Consider the following 17,655-nt stretch of genomic DNA (forward strand, 5'->3'; position numbering starts at 1 on the left):
CGACTCATCACCTTTTTGCATTGTCATACCTATACAATTAAAGGATAAAATCTGAGTTAGATTTGGTTTAAAAGATGGAAATATGTTAAAGTTGTTGCATGGCTATTGAGATAAGAAATGGAAACAAAAATGGAACCAAAAACTATGCAAGGAAAATTTTGATAAATAAAAAAGAGTAGAAGTTCAAATTTGTTAGAGAATATAGTTCTAATATTTAGGTATCCAGATGAATTTTCTAACCCCTTAATAAATATATTGAAATATAAGGCTTAGCTGAAACGCAGGTTGAGGGACCCTCTTATTGACTTTAGGTATGTGAACTCAGACCTGTATGTCACAATTATTCCGTAATAAGTAATTTATGAATATCTATATACCCATATGTAGGAAGGAGGCAGCACAAGAAACTGTCCAAAAATACATAAGTTAAGGGGGATGGATTTTTAAAAAAAGAAGAAAGGAAAGTTGTTTATAAAACTAGCACTAGGGATTTAGGTAAAGGAAAAATTGAAGGAAAAAAAAATATGCTTTCTTCCAAGTTTATTGAAAACATATCACAAGGTATTTAAGTAGGAAAAACAAAATAGTTACCAAAAAGGAATGAATTAATATAAGATGGAAATTGGTAGCTCAAATGTCTGAGATGTTCAATTTTTGAAAAAAACAATACTTCTTAGCTACAAGGAAACATATATAGCTGTATAAACAACAACAACAAAAAGATAAATTATTTTCATAAAATTCACAGAAGCAGATGCTTCTGTGACAGTGAGCATGATTGTGTTGTTATTCTGCCATCAGCCACTCCTAAAAGAAGGAACAAATGTTAAGTGGCAAGAAAATGGTACGTTTTTAAGAATATAGCAAGACTATAAGCATTAAACAGCATTAGGGTTTCAAAAATAAACAAATTATAGAAAAACTTCATTAATGATTTATAAGAAAGGATACACATCATGTTAATTAAATTTACAGATGATACTAAATTGGATCGTGTTGACAAAAACAGTAAGGGCGGATAAAAGGGACCTAAAGTGGTTAGAAATATGGGCAGGAAATGAAATGTGATTCAACCTTGAAAAATGTAGCTAATACATCTGGGGAAAATAATCAGAAACACAGCCATTCAATTGGCAGGATATACAGTACTTGGAAAGCAGTAATACCAAGAGACTTTCAGATGATAGTGGGTAGCAAATAATATATGATCTTGTAATGCAATATGAGAGTAAAATCAGTCAATGAGATTTTAGTCTGTATATGCAAAAGCTTCACATCATATAGCTGGAAGATAAAAGTTATGGTACTGTTGAGATCACAATGAGAATACCAGTTTAGATAATTAATGCCTCGAATAAGTAATTTGAGTACATTTAAACTGGCAAATAAATGTATAATGGGATTCAGACTTTAACTTGTAGGAAAAGTTTAAAATAACAAAACATAGAACATTTGTTCGTCTCTTACTGAGTCTAGTTATGATAACATTTCACAAATATTTGAAAGATGTAAACGTCATGGAAGCCAAGTCATTATTAAAGGTAAAATAAGGGATTTATAGTCAAGTAATGGGATGAAATTAAGTAACGGAAATTTAAGACTAAATCCGGGAAATGTTTTCTGACAGTGAAATCTATTAGTCTCTGGAATGGATTCCCTAGAGAGGTGAGGGGAAGTTCCATTGCTGTAGTCATTGGACTAGATCAAGGCTTGGATGACACATTATTTAAAAAAAAAACACACACAAAAAAAACAAGTAAAAACTAATTTGACCATTCTTCATTGAGAGGAATGCACACAACAACATTGTTGAGTCTCATCCAGTTGTCTTAGATGGTCTCAGACTTCTCTGACATGTTATATCCTATCATTAAGGAACTGCATGTTATTTTTTTAATTAATGATTTCTAAAAGGCCAAATTCATATTTTCCAGCTCATGGACTTCAATTTCCTGGGTTATTATTTTTTTTCTTCCAAGTCATAGAAATGCTAGCAAAGAAAACACCCCTTCTTTTTCCCTGTTGATGAGATATGGCCTTAAGTATTCCAAGCTTTTTGGATCAGATCAGATGAGGTAGCTGAACTCTGAAGTCTCACTTACAGCAGTGCATTGAAAACATATTTTTGCTGCAGTTTTGCAACCACAACTATGCAATATATAAAAATTCATTCACTTCCTTTCTGGGTTAATCCACAGAGAGATTTTTACCAGATGGTGTCCTGGAGGTACTATTTACTTTTAGCAAAGCAATATAACTGAGTTTGAAAAATATAAAGTATGCACTTCATCCCAACATTAAAACATTATGTTAAATTATCTTTGGCTAAAGTTTGTCTATAACTTTGTTCTGTGTCCCAGCTTAGCAAAATGAATATGTAAGAAGAATTCTTTTTAATTAACAATCAATTTTATCCCAAAGTATAATTATTCTAAGCAAAACCAAATTAAAATTAAATTATGTACCAGACTTTAAGAGGTAAATTTTATATATACATATATTTATGGTTTGAAGTACATATATACATATACTGTATTTCACATTATTCGTCCTTGTTATTATTTGTGTAGAAAGAAATAAAGAAAATAGAGGTTCTTCCCCTTCAGGTGCTTAACAGCCTAGCTGGAGAGAAATATGTGAGAAGCAAATATGGGTGGGGCAAACACATATCAGTTATTTAATAAAAGCATTTTGATGGAATTGTGCAAATTTTGTAGAAGGCGACAAATAGATTTGATTCAGTGGAGTGAAGAATCTGTGAGATCTAATCAGAAATGAGTTGGTGAACTGGGACCACAGATACGGAATAGAGTGTATTAAGTCTCTCTAGAGAAACAGAACCAATAGGATGGTGAGTGAGTGTGTGTGGGTGTGCGTATCAATCTGATCTAATCTATATGATTTTTATGGTTACGGAGGCTGGCCAGTCCAAACTCTACAGGACTGATGTTCCAGTTCAAAGGCCAGCAGGCAGGAAGAGCTGATATGACAGTGAAGGCTGTCACACAGGAGAATTCGCTCTTACTCGGGGGGGGGGGGGTCGTCAGTCTTTTATTTTATTCACACCTTCAACTGATCAGATGAATCCCACCCACATGATAGAGGGAAATCTGCTTTACCCAGTTTACTGGATAAACGTTAATCTCATCCAAAAACATCTCATAGAAACACCCAGAATAATGTTTGACCAAATATCTGGGTACCCTGTGGCCCAGTCATTTGACACAAATTAACTGTCACACAGGGGCTGAAAAGAATTTGGACTATAGAGAGCAATTGTAAGTTTTTATATAGGGCAATAACATAATAGAAGTAGCACTTGAAGACTGTTCTAATAGCAATAAATAGAAAAGGTGGGAGAAGCAGAGGTGATTCAAGAGAAGTTGATAGCTGTATGAAAAGAGAGAAAGAAAATCCAAAAGATTTCTTAGAGGGGAGAAATCATGCCTTGGTCAGGAGCTACGAGTGTAAAGAAAGACTACTTTGAATTTAAAGATAGATATTAGTCTGGTGATTCACAGTTGTTAAGTGGAAATGGGAAACTTGAGAAGATTATTTTGCTTTATTTGGTATCCAAAAATGATTTCTTTTGTCCACCTGTGAAAAATAATTTTGAAAACCACAATTTTCTTCTTTACCCTTAAATACATATTTTTTTGAATTTTGAGGGACATAAAGGATCAGTTCTAATTTTGGTATAATTAAAACATAGTATAGTATAATATGTCATAAAGAATGTAATAGTATAAGATAAAATTTAGATGTTAACAAATCATCCAAGTAGAAGTGAGTTACATAAGGCATATAAGTACAAGTGAGTTGAAAACTGCTCCCCACCCCTCCGCCCTTGTTCATTAAGTGGTATTACACCAAGAAAGCAACTCTTCTAATATCACAGAACTTGGGCACCTGTTTTTTAGTTTGGCGATGTTTACATATGTTTTGCATTCTTATAAACAAAATTCAAAAGTTCCTAACCTAAGTAGGCAAGAAAAACGTAGGTTAGAGGTAAATCTTGGCTTTTACAATTCATACTTTTAAACAATATACCTTAAGTCTAATCACAGAAGCAGAATTCAAACTTACATAAATAGAATTTATATGTTTGTATAATACTAATTTAAGACAATTCTGGATTATTATTCCATGGTAGCCTGCTGGGTAGCAGACAGTTCAACTAGCAGAGTTTTTACTTCTTTGTATTTATTATTTGTATTGCTTTTGCTGCAACTTCCAACTTCTTTTCTCCCAAACCCTGCAGAGTTTCCTTAGATGCCAATACCAAAGAAAGGGCAGGAGTCTGAGTGGGAGAGTCTGAATCTCCACTCTGCTTCAACCAGGGCAACTTCAGATTATTTTTGCTTTATTGGTTTTCCAAAAAAGATTTCTTTTTTCCACTCCTGAAAAAACAATTTTAAAAAAACACAATTTTATTATACTTTACTCAAATATATTAGAAATATTTCTGTCAGTTATGCCTAAAAGTAAAGGCAAATAGTAATAGATATTTAATAATATATAAGTATATATTTAATAATAGATATTTAAATAATCTATGTTTAACTTAGGAATAGAACTTTTTTTTTATTAGTTTCAGGTGTACAAAACAATGTAATAGACATTTATACCCCTCACAAAGTAATAACTCCCCCCCCAATCTACTACCCCTCTGATATTGTATATAGCTGTTACAATTCCACTGACTCTAGGAATAGAACTCTTTTATAAACATAAAACTATGATTCTACTTTTTAAAACAAAATTATTGAGATATAATTTATATACCATGCAATTTACTCATTTAAAGTGTACAATTTAATGGTTTTGATTATATTCACAGTTATGCAACTATTGCCACAATCAATCTTGGGACAATTTCATTACCCCAGGAAATAAAACGCATACACATTAGCAGTCACTCCGTATTCCCCCCTAACCCTCCTAGCCCTAGGCAACCTTTAATCTACTTTTTGTCTCTATGGATTTTTCTATTCTGGACATTTCATATAAAAGGAATCACATAATATGTGGTCTTTTGTGAGTGGCATCTTTCACTTAACATGATGCTTTTAAGGTTCATTCATGTTATAGCATGAATCAATATTTCATTCCTTTTTATTGCTGAATAATATTCCGTGTAGATACCGAGGTCAGACAGTTAAGTTCGCAAACTCATCCTAGAAAACGTGCTACATACTTCATTGCTGAATATCACTACGGTCACTTTTGAAGTACTCCCCTTGGGAAGCTATGCACTGACGCCAGCACCTAGTCCACCCTTCAAAGCAATTTTGGAACTCTTTTTCTGGAATGGCCATCAGAGCTGTCACCATATTACCCTTAATGTCCTGAATGTCATTAAAATATCTTCCTTTCAATATTTCCTTTATCTTTGGGTACAGAAAGAAGTCATTGAGGGCCAGATTAGGTGAGTAGGGAGGGTGTTCCAATACAGTTATTTGTTTCCTGGCTAAAAACTCCCTCACAGACAGTGCCATGTGAACTGGTCCATTGTCATGATGCAAGAGCCATGAATTGTTGGCGAAAAGTTGAGGTCATCTAACTTTTTCAGGCAGCCTTTTTAGCACTTTGAAATAGTAAACTTGGTTAACTGTCCAGTTGGTACAAATTCATAATAAATAATCCCTCTGACATCAAAAATGGTTAGCAACAGCATTGCGACAAGTTCACAAACTTAGTTGTCAGACCTCGTATTACCATATTTTATTTTTATGATTCCAGTTTTGCACATTCAACTTACACAAATTTTTATTAACGTTATGTACAAGGGTAGAAGACCACTTGTAAACCATGTAAAGTTTTCATTTGTTTCAGATATAATTACTGCATACAAGATGATGTGATAAACACCATAAGAGAGACCACAAGAAGGTAAAATAACTATTTTAAGAATACTGTTTCATGATTTACTAAGCTCCTCGTATTTTCTAATATTCTCACTCCAGTACTCAACAAGGTGGATAAGCATCCTTGTTGTTAATCACAAAGAATTAGAACTTTGTGCAAGTTGTTTAACCTTTCTGGGACTGTTTACTTATCTGAGAGACAAAATGGTAATATTAGAAAATATAAATGAAATAATATGTATAAAGTGTTTAAACAGGACCTGAAACATAGTTACTTCTCAATAAACATGCTAAGGTCAGAAAACTAATTGCCTTCTAGAACCACACTATTAGATATTCAGTAGCCACATGTGGCTAGTGGCTGTTGTATTGGACAGCACAGATAAAACATTTCCATCATTGTAGAAAGTTCTATCTAACAACACTGCTATCGGATCTTAAAGTGCAGTGTTACGGATAGAACATACACATGACTACCAAATAAGGAAGAAAACTCTTAGGGAGTGATTTAGACAGTATTGCATGTGCACAGAGTGGGTTGGGATCTCATCCTTCTGTAATGGTCCAAGTCCTGAGAGGAGATGTTACTTGAGCTAGACCTTGAAGGATAGGTACACACAAAGGATCATTTAGTAGTAGCAGATTCAGCAAGTACATACTAGCAGCACAAGTCATTTAAATGAAGTATTTACAGGAGAGAGAGTAGTGAAAATAACACTGAGGAATTAGAGAAGGATTATATTATAGAGGGTTTTTCCTTGTTTAAAGCGTTTTATGCTTCTTTCTGTCAACATTGAAAGGCATCAGATTTTGAGCAGGGAAATGATGCATAGTTTTATTTAATCTTTAAAAGTGATTCATAGTATACCAATTTTCCTTGCAATGGCCTTTATAGCAAATAAAATAATTTTTTTCTAGATCAGGATCCAATCCAGGATCAGACATGGCATTTATTGTTGTCATAACTCTTAGTCTCCTTTAATCTGGAATCATTTCTCTGTCAGTCTATGTCTTTCATGAGTTTGACATTTTTTAAGGAGTACAGGCTGGATATTTTGAAAGATATCCCTCAATTTGGGTTTATCTGATGTTTCTTTATGATTAGATTCAGGTTATGAATTTTTGGTAAGGATATCACAGAAGTGATGTATCTTCCTCAGTGTATCATGTTTGGAGGTATTTGATGTCTTTTTCCCCATTTCTATTGATGCTACCTTACGGCATTTGGTTTGGGTGGTAGTTGGCAGGTTTCTCCATTGTGAAGATACTTTTTTTCTCCCTTGTAATTAATAAGAATTTTGTAGACAGATAATGTGAGACCATAGAGATATCCTATTCCTCATCAAACTTTCACTCACTATTGTAATATATATTGATAATTTTTACCAAAATCTGTCATTGCTATGCTACTTGACAAATAGTGATATTCTAACTCTATTATTCCTTGTACATTTGCTAGTTGGTGTTCTACTTTAAGGAAAAGCTTTACCTTCTCTCCCATTTAAAAATAAATTTATATCGGTATGGACTCATGGATTTCACATTTCAATGCTTATGCTGTTTCAAATTTAGCCAGTTGAAAGCTCTTCAGAAGCTGGTCCTTGTGTCCCTTTGACTGTCTCCAGCATTTTTTGATCACTTCCTTGCTTTCTGATACCACAAGACATTCTTGGCTTATCTTATACATTGCTTCCCTCAGTCCTTCAATAAGCATTTCTCTAAGGAGTCCTGGTTTATTTTAATGCTTAAAATCAAGGTCTGCATAATTAGGTTTGCTTATTATCACCCGATTTTCAGTTCTTCTAGGCCCAGTGTTGTTTTTCGAATCATCTAAGTGTATTACCTTTAAAAGAATTACAATTTAAAAATTTAGACCCGACTATACCTGAAATCACAAATAGATTGTAAAGCCAGTAAATACACCATTAGGAAGAAAATTTAATATAGTGTTTGAAGATGCAGAATTTGGAGTTGATAGTTTTTGGTTCAAATTTACCACCACCACTTACTAGTTTTGTGATTTCATTTTGTTTACCTGGCAATATACCTTATTGGGTTGTTGTGATAATTTGATGAGATGTAAAACTAGTGACACGTAACACACATTTTAACATAGGTAATGCTTTGTGAGTAACTATACTTATATTTAGCACAGTATTAAACCTTATATTCAGGAACACTTGTTGAGTTGAATTATAATGCTTTTCCCCATTAACTATAAGATACATTTCTAGATGCATTAGTAGTGGAATGTTCCTGAGCATTCTCTAAGACAATGAAAAAAATATGGAGTCAAATAACTTACAGACATGGAGACAGAAAAAAAAAAAAAAAGCAGACTGGAGTTGCTCTTCAGCTCCTGGATGTTCTGAGTTGATAGAAACTTGAGTTAACAATGCCTAGATCAGACTTGTTAGGTATGGGCAGAAATAATTTATGAAAACCATTTATTCCGAAAACCTTTAACCTATACCTGTCTTATTACTAAATTTCCTCAGGTCTAATATTATAGTATTTTATACTTTTCCACTTTAGGAATAGAGAATGAAAGTGAAATGCTGGAAGAATAGCAGAATATTGGATTTAATATATAATAGATCTCATGTACTTTAGCATAGAGCGGAATAGAAAAGATAATGTTATTGTAAATTAGGTTTTCACCTGGTTCATACTTGTCATACAATATATAAATGTTCAAATAGATTCTCATCAAGTTCAGGAAGATGGCAAGTTGATTAGTTTTGCAGCCACAACTATTATATTTTCATATTTTCCAATAGTTATGAACCATTTCATATTCAAAATACAGAAGTGGCCACTGATGGAACTACTGTTATTTTCACTAGTATTTACTCCTACCTTGCCAAATCAGCAAAATATTGAGTGCTTTGGATGGGGCGGGGAAAAAGGGCAAAACCTGTGCCACTATGGTGGTGGATAATCACATACACTATAGCAAAGAATAGTGCTGGAGAAGGACCTTTTCCTTCAGCATAGCTTTCTACATTATGTAACCTGTTCCCATGATTATTTGAACCAGCAGGGGGAAAAAGAACAATTCTAATTTATAAAATGATTGCCAATATGAATTAGATATTTCTCCTACTTGTCTTTACAAAGTTTACCTTGTAGGAATATACGCGTATATTCTTGGAGTGGGTGGGTAGAGTGTGTGCGTGTGTACATATGTGTGCATTTTAGAAATAAGGAAGAAATAGAGATAAAAAATGTGATGGGTAGCTAACAAGTTTCCTTCTACAGACATGTAGGCAAAAATATGGAGGAGAAAATAAGGAACTAAGGTAGTTATTACATGAGAATTATGTAATAACTATAATGGGATTTTATATATATTTTGAAATTAAGATTTTCTTATATTCCACATTACCTTATATTTGGACTTATTTTCTGGGCAGCATAGTGAGGATCAATGGGCTATTATATATATGGTACCTTTAGATTCACAGTTCAAAGGTATTACAAATTGGTTCTTGCTACTGTAAAAAAAGCATTGCAGTGTGGCACAGACTTGTCATAACATGTGCAGCTGTTCTCAGAAGACAATGCAGAAAAGACAATGCAGTGAAAGTTTGTCACTGCTCCAAACTTCTCAGTGATTATTAATGAATATTTCAACTTGGACATATAAAACTATAAACTAGATTGCATTAGGTCTCAGTACAAAAAATTGCTAGTGGGATGTTTGGGTTTTTGATTTCCATTGCTTTTCAGGGTTGCTCTAAAATTATTATTTCTTAAAATATAAAACAAGCATTGAGATGTAGGCCTTTATCTTTTGTTACTCCTTATACTCACCCTGCATAATATCATCAACTCTAATAGTTTTACCAGATTTAAATCTATGGCGACTTAAACCACTCCTCACTGTCACCATTGTCTACTCTACCAATACAGAAACAACCCTTAGTGCTCCAAACAGATCATACATTTACTTCTTCATACTGTTTACTCTACCAGGAGCAACTGATTCTCAAGAGCCCTGCTATTTCACTCCAGGTCTTATTTACTTGACTTTTATTCATACTTCAAGATAACTCGCAAGCCACATCTACTAGAATGGTTTTCCCAACTACCTACCACCTGTTCATGGGCTTTCTCTCCATCATCATCATGTCTGGGGAAGTGCCCCAAATTTTGTTCCCATAGCATCGTGCATTTCCTGGTTTCATTCCTCAAAGCATATTGAATAACATATTTCAATGATAGGAGACTATATCACATTATTTAATTTATTTTTTTATTTTCCCAGATTTGAGATATAATTGATAAATAACACATTATTTTAAATTGAAAAAATACAACCTATATAACAATCCACTAAGGACATATGCAAAACATAAAGCCTTTGAAAACTAACTACTTTTTAAGTGTATAATAAACTCAGTGAGCATTATATGTGACATGAAATAAATGCACAGTATCAAACACGAATTTCATTAAGATTCTATATTGCAAAGAACATGTATTAAAATGTAAATAAACAGGAAAAAATAGCATTTAAGCACTTTTGGAATGGCAGAAATCCAAAAATCTGTTCCTCCATTAAATTAACAAAACCTCTGGCAGAATGGTCAAAATCAACTTTTTGAGACCTTTGAAATTTAATCAAAGCCTTGCAACAATCTGAGGAGCACTTAATCAAGAAAAATGGCTGAGTCTCAATATGAACAACAAGCTTTGTGGTGTTTAACTTGCTTTATTCCTATAATCTTCTCCCAAGCTCCACAGTAGCCTTGAAAACCAACACCCTCAGAACCACAGAAGCCATGAAAACCAGCAGCTACTGGAAGAGGTAGAATGGGTTTGAGCTCTCCAAGAAACTCCATCCCCAGAGAACTGTCACTGACCTGACAGCTCCCTGGAAAAGCCCTGTTCACTGGTCTTGTCTTTATTTGATCTCACTCAGTGAGGAAAACTCTATTGCTGGGGTAGTTGTTGAAAACAGAACCGATTTTTTAATATTACTGCCCATAGCAGTGATACAAGTTGGGGCCAACAAAAGGGTGACTGACATATATAAATGAAAAATTCTAGGGAATGAGATGTGTGTAGGAGGCTTTGAAAATCTCAAACACAGTCCTAGAAGTCTCGAAGGTCACATGCATGTGCAGGTCGCAGAAATATCTGAGATCTGAAGATCTCATCTCTGTGTAGACCTAATGTTTTGTATAAGCAGGTAGTGAAGAAGACAGTAATACAGGAATAAAGGAACAAAAGTTATAAGACCTTCAGAGAGCAAATAAGCAAATGGGGAATGTAAATCCTATGTTATCAGTAATTACATTAACCATAAGTAGATTAAACACTCCAATCAACAGAAAGATTTGCAGAATGGATTAAAAAGCATAATCCCATCATATGATAGCTACAGAAAACCATACTTTAGATTCAAAGACACAAATATGTTAAAAATAAAGGATAGAAAAGTATAGACCATGGAAACAGTAACCAAAATAGAGCTGAAGTGGCCATACTAATAACTGACAAAATAGACTTTAAGACAAAAATTGGTTGAGTCAAACAAAGCAGGACAATTTATAAGAAAGTGTTAATCCATTAAAAAGACAAAAAATTATACATATGTGCCCTAATAACAGACCCCAAACACCCAAAGCAACAGCTGACAGAATTGAAGAGAGATATAGACAATTTAAAAATAATAGAGAATCCATACCCCACTCTCAGTAATTGATAGAAGAACTAGAAAGATCAACCAAGAAATGGAAGACTACCAACTAACACTACCAACTAACAAGAAAAAACAGAACTAACAGACATCTATAAAACACGTTACCCAACAGCAGCCAAAGTGTACATGAGATATTCTCAAGTGTACATGAGATATATATATAGCCTACTCTGGAGAATATCTCATGTACACTTGGACGAAAACACATGATCATTTCAATAGATGCAGAATAAGCTTTTGACAAAATTCAACATACTTTCATGATAAAACACTTAACCAACTGGAAATAGAATGCAACTGGAAATAGAAAGGAAATCCCTTAACCTGATAAAATGCATCTATGAAAAATCCACAGCTCACATCATACTGAATGGTAACAAGACTAAGGTCAGGAACAAGATGAGGTTGTTCACTGTCAACACTTCTGTTTAACATTGTACTGAAAACTCTACACGTTTAAGCAAGAAAAAGGAATAATCAGCATCCAGATTGGAGAAAAAAATAAATACAACTCTGCAAATGGTGTGATCTGATATATAGAAAACACTAAATAATACACACACGCGCGTGCACAAAAGCAACCAAATATTATCAGGACTATTAAATGAGTTGATCAAGGTTGCAGGATAAAAGAGCAATATACAAAAATAAATTGTATTTCTATATACTTGTTCCCACAATGTGAGCCCAACTTCAAAACTTACTACCAAGCTACAGTAATCAAGACTTTGTGGCACCAACATAACAATACACATATAGATGAGTAGATTGGAATTAAAGTTCTAGAAATGAACTCTACAATTTATGGTCAATTAATTTTTGAAAATGACAAGGCAATTCACTAGGGGAAAGAATATTTTCAACAAATTGTACTAGGAGAACTGGATATTCACATGGAAAAGAATGAAATTTGACCCCTACCTCAAACCATGCATAAAAAACAGCTCAAAGTAGATTATATGCCTAAATGTAAGAACTAGAACTCTTAGCAGAAAACACAGGAGTAAATATTGATGACCTTGAGTTAGACAATGGTTTCTTAGTCACTAAGAGCACAGTGATCCCCCCCAAAAAATTGATAAAATAGGCTTCATCGAAATTAAAAACTTTTGTGCTTTAAAGGATTCTGTCAAGAAAGTGAAAAGACAACCACAGAATAATAAGATAAATTATTTGCAAATCATATACCTCACAAGGGACTTGTATCAGGAATATATGTGTTTTTAAACTCTCACATTACAACAATAAAAAGCACCAAACCACCCAGTTTAATGAATCTGCAAAGGATATGAAGTTTTTCAAAAGAAGATATAAGAATGAAAAATACTCTAATATTATTAGTCATTAGGAATATTCAAATAGAAGCCACAATGAGATACCACTTCATTCCTACTGTAAATGCTAAAATAAAAATGACAGTAACAAAGTGTTGACAAGGATGTAGAGTAATTGGAACCCTCATGTGTTATTAGTGGGAATGTAAATAGCACAGCCACTTTGGAAAGCAATTTCGCAAAATGTTACACAGAATTAATCATATGACCCAATAATTCTATTCCTAGGAATATACCCAAGAGAAATGGAAACATGTCCACATAAAAACTTGTATGCCACGTTCATAAGATAATTTTTTTTAAAAGTTTTATTGGGGAAGGGGAACAGGACTTTATTGGGGAACAGTGTGTACTTCAGGACTTTTTTTTCTGAGTCAAGTTGTTGTCCTTTCAATCTTAGTTATGGAGGGTGCCGCTCAGCTTCAAGTTGTTGTCCTTTCAGTCTTAGTTGTGGAAGGCATAGTTCACCTCCAGTTCCAGTTGCCATTGCTAGTTGCAGGGGGCGCAGCCCACCATCCCTTGCGGGAGAGTCGAACCGGCAACTTTGTGGTTGAGAGGACCATGCTCCAACCAACTGAGCCATCCGGGAGGCAGCTCAGCTCCAGGTGCCATGTTCAATCTTAGTTGCAGGGGGTGGAGCCCACCATCCCTTGAGGGACTCAAGGAATTGAACTGGCAATCTTGTGGTTGAGAGCCCACTGGCCCATGTGGGAATCCAACCGGCAGCTTTTGGAGTTAGGAGCATGGAGCTCCAACCGCCTGAGCCACCGGGCCGGCCCAAGAGCATTTTTTATAATACCAAAAAATGAAATGTACTGGGAGCCAGAAGTAGAAACTAAGATAAGCCTAAATGGACGTTGGGAATGTATCAAAACTGTTTTCCTAAGAACTAGTGGAATCAGCCATTATTTCTGTATAGATTCTGGGCGACTGGGCATTATGTTAAGGGCAGTTATATTTCACTGGGTCCTATGGGAACCCAGTTTCTGCCAATAGTAATGCCCAGTAAGACTTGCATTTTCCTGAACTATGAGTTGGGTGAGGTTATAGAATATGAATAATAGGTTTCTTCTGTGTACTTTTAATTTATTTTTTTATTATTTTAGGTGTACAAAACAACATGATTAGACATTTACACACCTCACAAAATGATAACCCCAACAAGTCTGCTGCCCATCTGACACCGTACATAGCTATTACAATACCATTGACTATATTCTGTATGCTGTACTTTACATCCCGTGACTATATACATATGTATTTATTTTTAATTATAGTTGAAATTCAATATAATATTTATAAGTTTCAGGTATACAGCATCGTGGTTAGGCATTTATATAATTTATGAAGTGATCCCCCCAATAAGTAGTACCCATCTCATACCAATATAGTTTTTACAATGTTATTGACTATATTCTCTATACTGTATTTCACATCGCTGTGACTATTTTGTGACTACTAATTTGTACTTCCTATTTCCTTCACCTTTCTCACCTGACCTCCCAAACCCCCTCCCATCTGGCAGCCATCAGTTTGTTCTCTATGAGTCTATTTCTGTTTTGTTTGCTCGTTTAATCTATTCTTTAGATTCCACATGTAAATGAGATCAAATGGTATTTGTCTTTCTGAGTCTGACTTATTTCATTTAGCATATATCTTTCCATTTTGTTGCAAATGGTAAGATTTCATTCTTTTTTTTATGGCAGAGTAATAGTCCATTGTATATATGTACCACAATTTCTTTATCCAATCGTCTATTGATGGGCATTTTGGTTGTTTCCATTTGTTGGCTATTGTGAATAGTGCTGCAATAAACATAAGGGTGCATATATTTTTTTGAATTAGTGTTTTGGATTTCTTTGGATAAATACCCAGGGGTGGAATTGTTGGGTCATAAGGCAGCTCTACTTTTAATTTTTTGAGGAACCTCCAGACTGTTTTCCATAGTGCCTGCAATTTGCAATCCTACCAACAATGCACAAGGGTTCCTCTTTCTCCACTTCCTTTCCAGGACTTGTTGTTTGTTGATTTATTGATGATGGCGATTCTGACAGAAGTGAGGTGATATCTCATTGTGGTTTTAATTTGCATTTCTCTGATGATTAGTGATAATTTTGAGCATCTTTTCATATGTCTACTAGCTATCTGTATGTTCTCTTTGGAGAAATGTCTATTCAGGTTCTCTGCCTATTTTTAATTGGATTGTTTGGGGTTTTTTTTGGTATTGAGTTGTATGAGTTTTTAATTAAATTTTGGACATTAACCTCTTACCAGATATATCATGGGCAAATATGTTCTCCCATTCAGTAGGATGTCTTTTTATTTTGTTGATGATTTACTTTGCAGTGAAAAAACTTTTTAGTTTGATGTAGTCCCATTTGTTTATTTTTTCTATTCTCTTACCTGAGGAGATATATCAGTAAAATATTACTAAGGGTAATGTCTGAGAGTTGACTTTCTATATTTTCTTCTGGAAGTTTTATGGTTTTGAGTCTTACATTTAAGTCTTTAATCCATTTTGAGTTTTTTCTTGAATATGGCATAAGAAGGTGGTCCACTTTCATTTTTTTGCATGTATCTGTCCAGTTTTACCAGCACCATTTATTGAATAGACTGTCTTTACCCCAGTGTAAATTCTTGCTTCTTTTGTCATAGATTAAATGACCATATAGGCATTAGTTTATTTCTGAGCTCTCTGTTCTTGTCCATTGATTTATGTGTCTGTTTTTATGCCAGTAGCATGCTGTTTTGATTACTATGGCCTTGTAGTATAATTTGATATCAGATAGTGTGATACTTCCAGCTTTGTTCTTCTTTCTCAGTATTGCCATGGCTATTTGGGGTCTTTTATGGTTCCATATAAATTTTAGGATTTGTTCTAGTGCTGTGAAAAATGCCATTGGTATTTTGTTAGGGATTGTATTGAATCTATATACTACTTTGGGTAATATGGGCATTTTAACCATGTTAATTCTTCCTATCTGTGAGCATGGTATATGTTTCCATTTATTTGTGTCTTTAATTTCTCTCTTCAATGTCTTATAATTTTCTGAGTACAGGTCCTGTACTTCCTTGGTTAAATTTATTCCTAGGTATTTTATTTTTTGATGCAATCATAAGTGGGGTTGTTTTCTTAATTTCTGTTTCTAATAGTTTGTTATTGGTGTATAAAAATGCAACCATTTTCTGAATATTAATTTTGTATCCTGCTACTTAACTAAATTGATTTATCAGTTCTGATAGTTTTCTGGTGGACTCTTTGAGGTTCTCAATAGATAGTATGATGCCATCTGCAAATAGTGACAGTTTTACTTCTTCTTTTCCGACTTGGATGCCTTATTTATTCATTTATTTAGTCAGTCTTGGACTGACTGGCTAGGACTTCCAGTGCTGTGTTAAATAAGAGTGGGCATTTTTTTCTTTTCCTCATGTTAAGGAGAATGCTTTTAGCTTTTTCCCATTGAGTATGTTAGCTGTGGGTTTGTCGTATATGGCCTTTATTATGTTGAGATGTGTTCACTATGTTCTCTCTATTCCCACTTTGCTGAGAGTTTTATTATAAATGGGTGCTGGATTTTGTCAAATACTTTTTCTGCATCTATGATATGACCACATGCTTTTTATTTTTTAATTTGTTTATGTGGTATATCATGTTAATTGATTTGCAGATATTGAACCAACCTTGCCTAGCAGGAATGAATCCCACTTGATTGTAATGTGTGGCTGAATTCGGCTTGCTAATATTTTGTTAAGGAGTTTTGAATCTATGTTCATTAGGGATATGGGCCTATAGTTTTCTTTTTTTGTAATGTCTTTATCTGGTTTTGGAATCAGGGTAATGGTGACCTCGTAAAAATGAACTTAGATTTTTTTGGAATAGTTTGAGGAAAATAGGTGTTAATTATGTTTTGAATGTTTGGTACAATTCACCTGTGAAGCCATCTGGTCCACGACTTTTGTTTGTTGTGAGTTTGTTGATTACTGATTTGATTTCATTGGTAATAATTGATCTGCTCAGATTTTATGTTTCTTTTTTATTTAGCCTTGGAAGATTGTATGCTTCTAGGAATTTATCCATTGCTTCCAGATTGTCCAATTTGGTGGTGTATAGTTGCTCATAGTATTTTCTTAATTTTTTTTTTTTTGTATTTCTGTGGTGTCTGTTGTCACTTCTCTTTCATTTCTTATTTATTTGGGTTCTCTATCTTTTTTATTGATGATTCTGCTTGAAGGTTTGTCCATTTTTTTTACCTTTAAAAGTTAAAAAGTAAATCTTGGTTTCATTGATCTTTTGTTTTTTGGGTTTTTTTCCGTCTGTTTTCTTTATTTCCACATTGACCTGTATTATTTCCTTCCTTTTACTCACTTTGGGTTTTGTTTTCTGTTCTTTTTCTTGTTCCTTTAATTTAAATTTAGACTGTTCATTTGAGGTTTTTTTTGTTGTTGTTTTTTCTCAAGGTAGGCCAACACTGCTATGAATTTCCCTGTTAGGATTGCTTTCTCTGTACCCCATAGATTTTTGGATCATTGTGTTTTCATTTTCATTTGACTCAAGGTGTCTTTCAATTTCTTCCTTGATCTCATTGTTGACCCAGTCATTATTTAGTAACTTGTTATTTAGTCTCTGTGTGTTTGTGTGTTTTTTCTTGTAATTGATTTCTAGTTTCATACCATTGTAGTCAGAGAAGACACTTGATATGATTTCAGTCTTCTTAAATTTATTGAGACATGTTTTGTGGCCTAA

Source organism: Rhinolophus ferrumequinum, chromosome 15 (assembly GCF_004115265.2).
Source record: "Rhinolophus ferrumequinum isolate MPI-CBG mRhiFer1 chromosome 15, mRhiFer1_v1.p, whole genome shotgun sequence".
In the NCBI taxonomy this organism is placed as follows: domain Eukaryota; kingdom Metazoa; phylum Chordata; class Mammalia; order Chiroptera; family Rhinolophidae; genus Rhinolophus; species Rhinolophus ferrumequinum.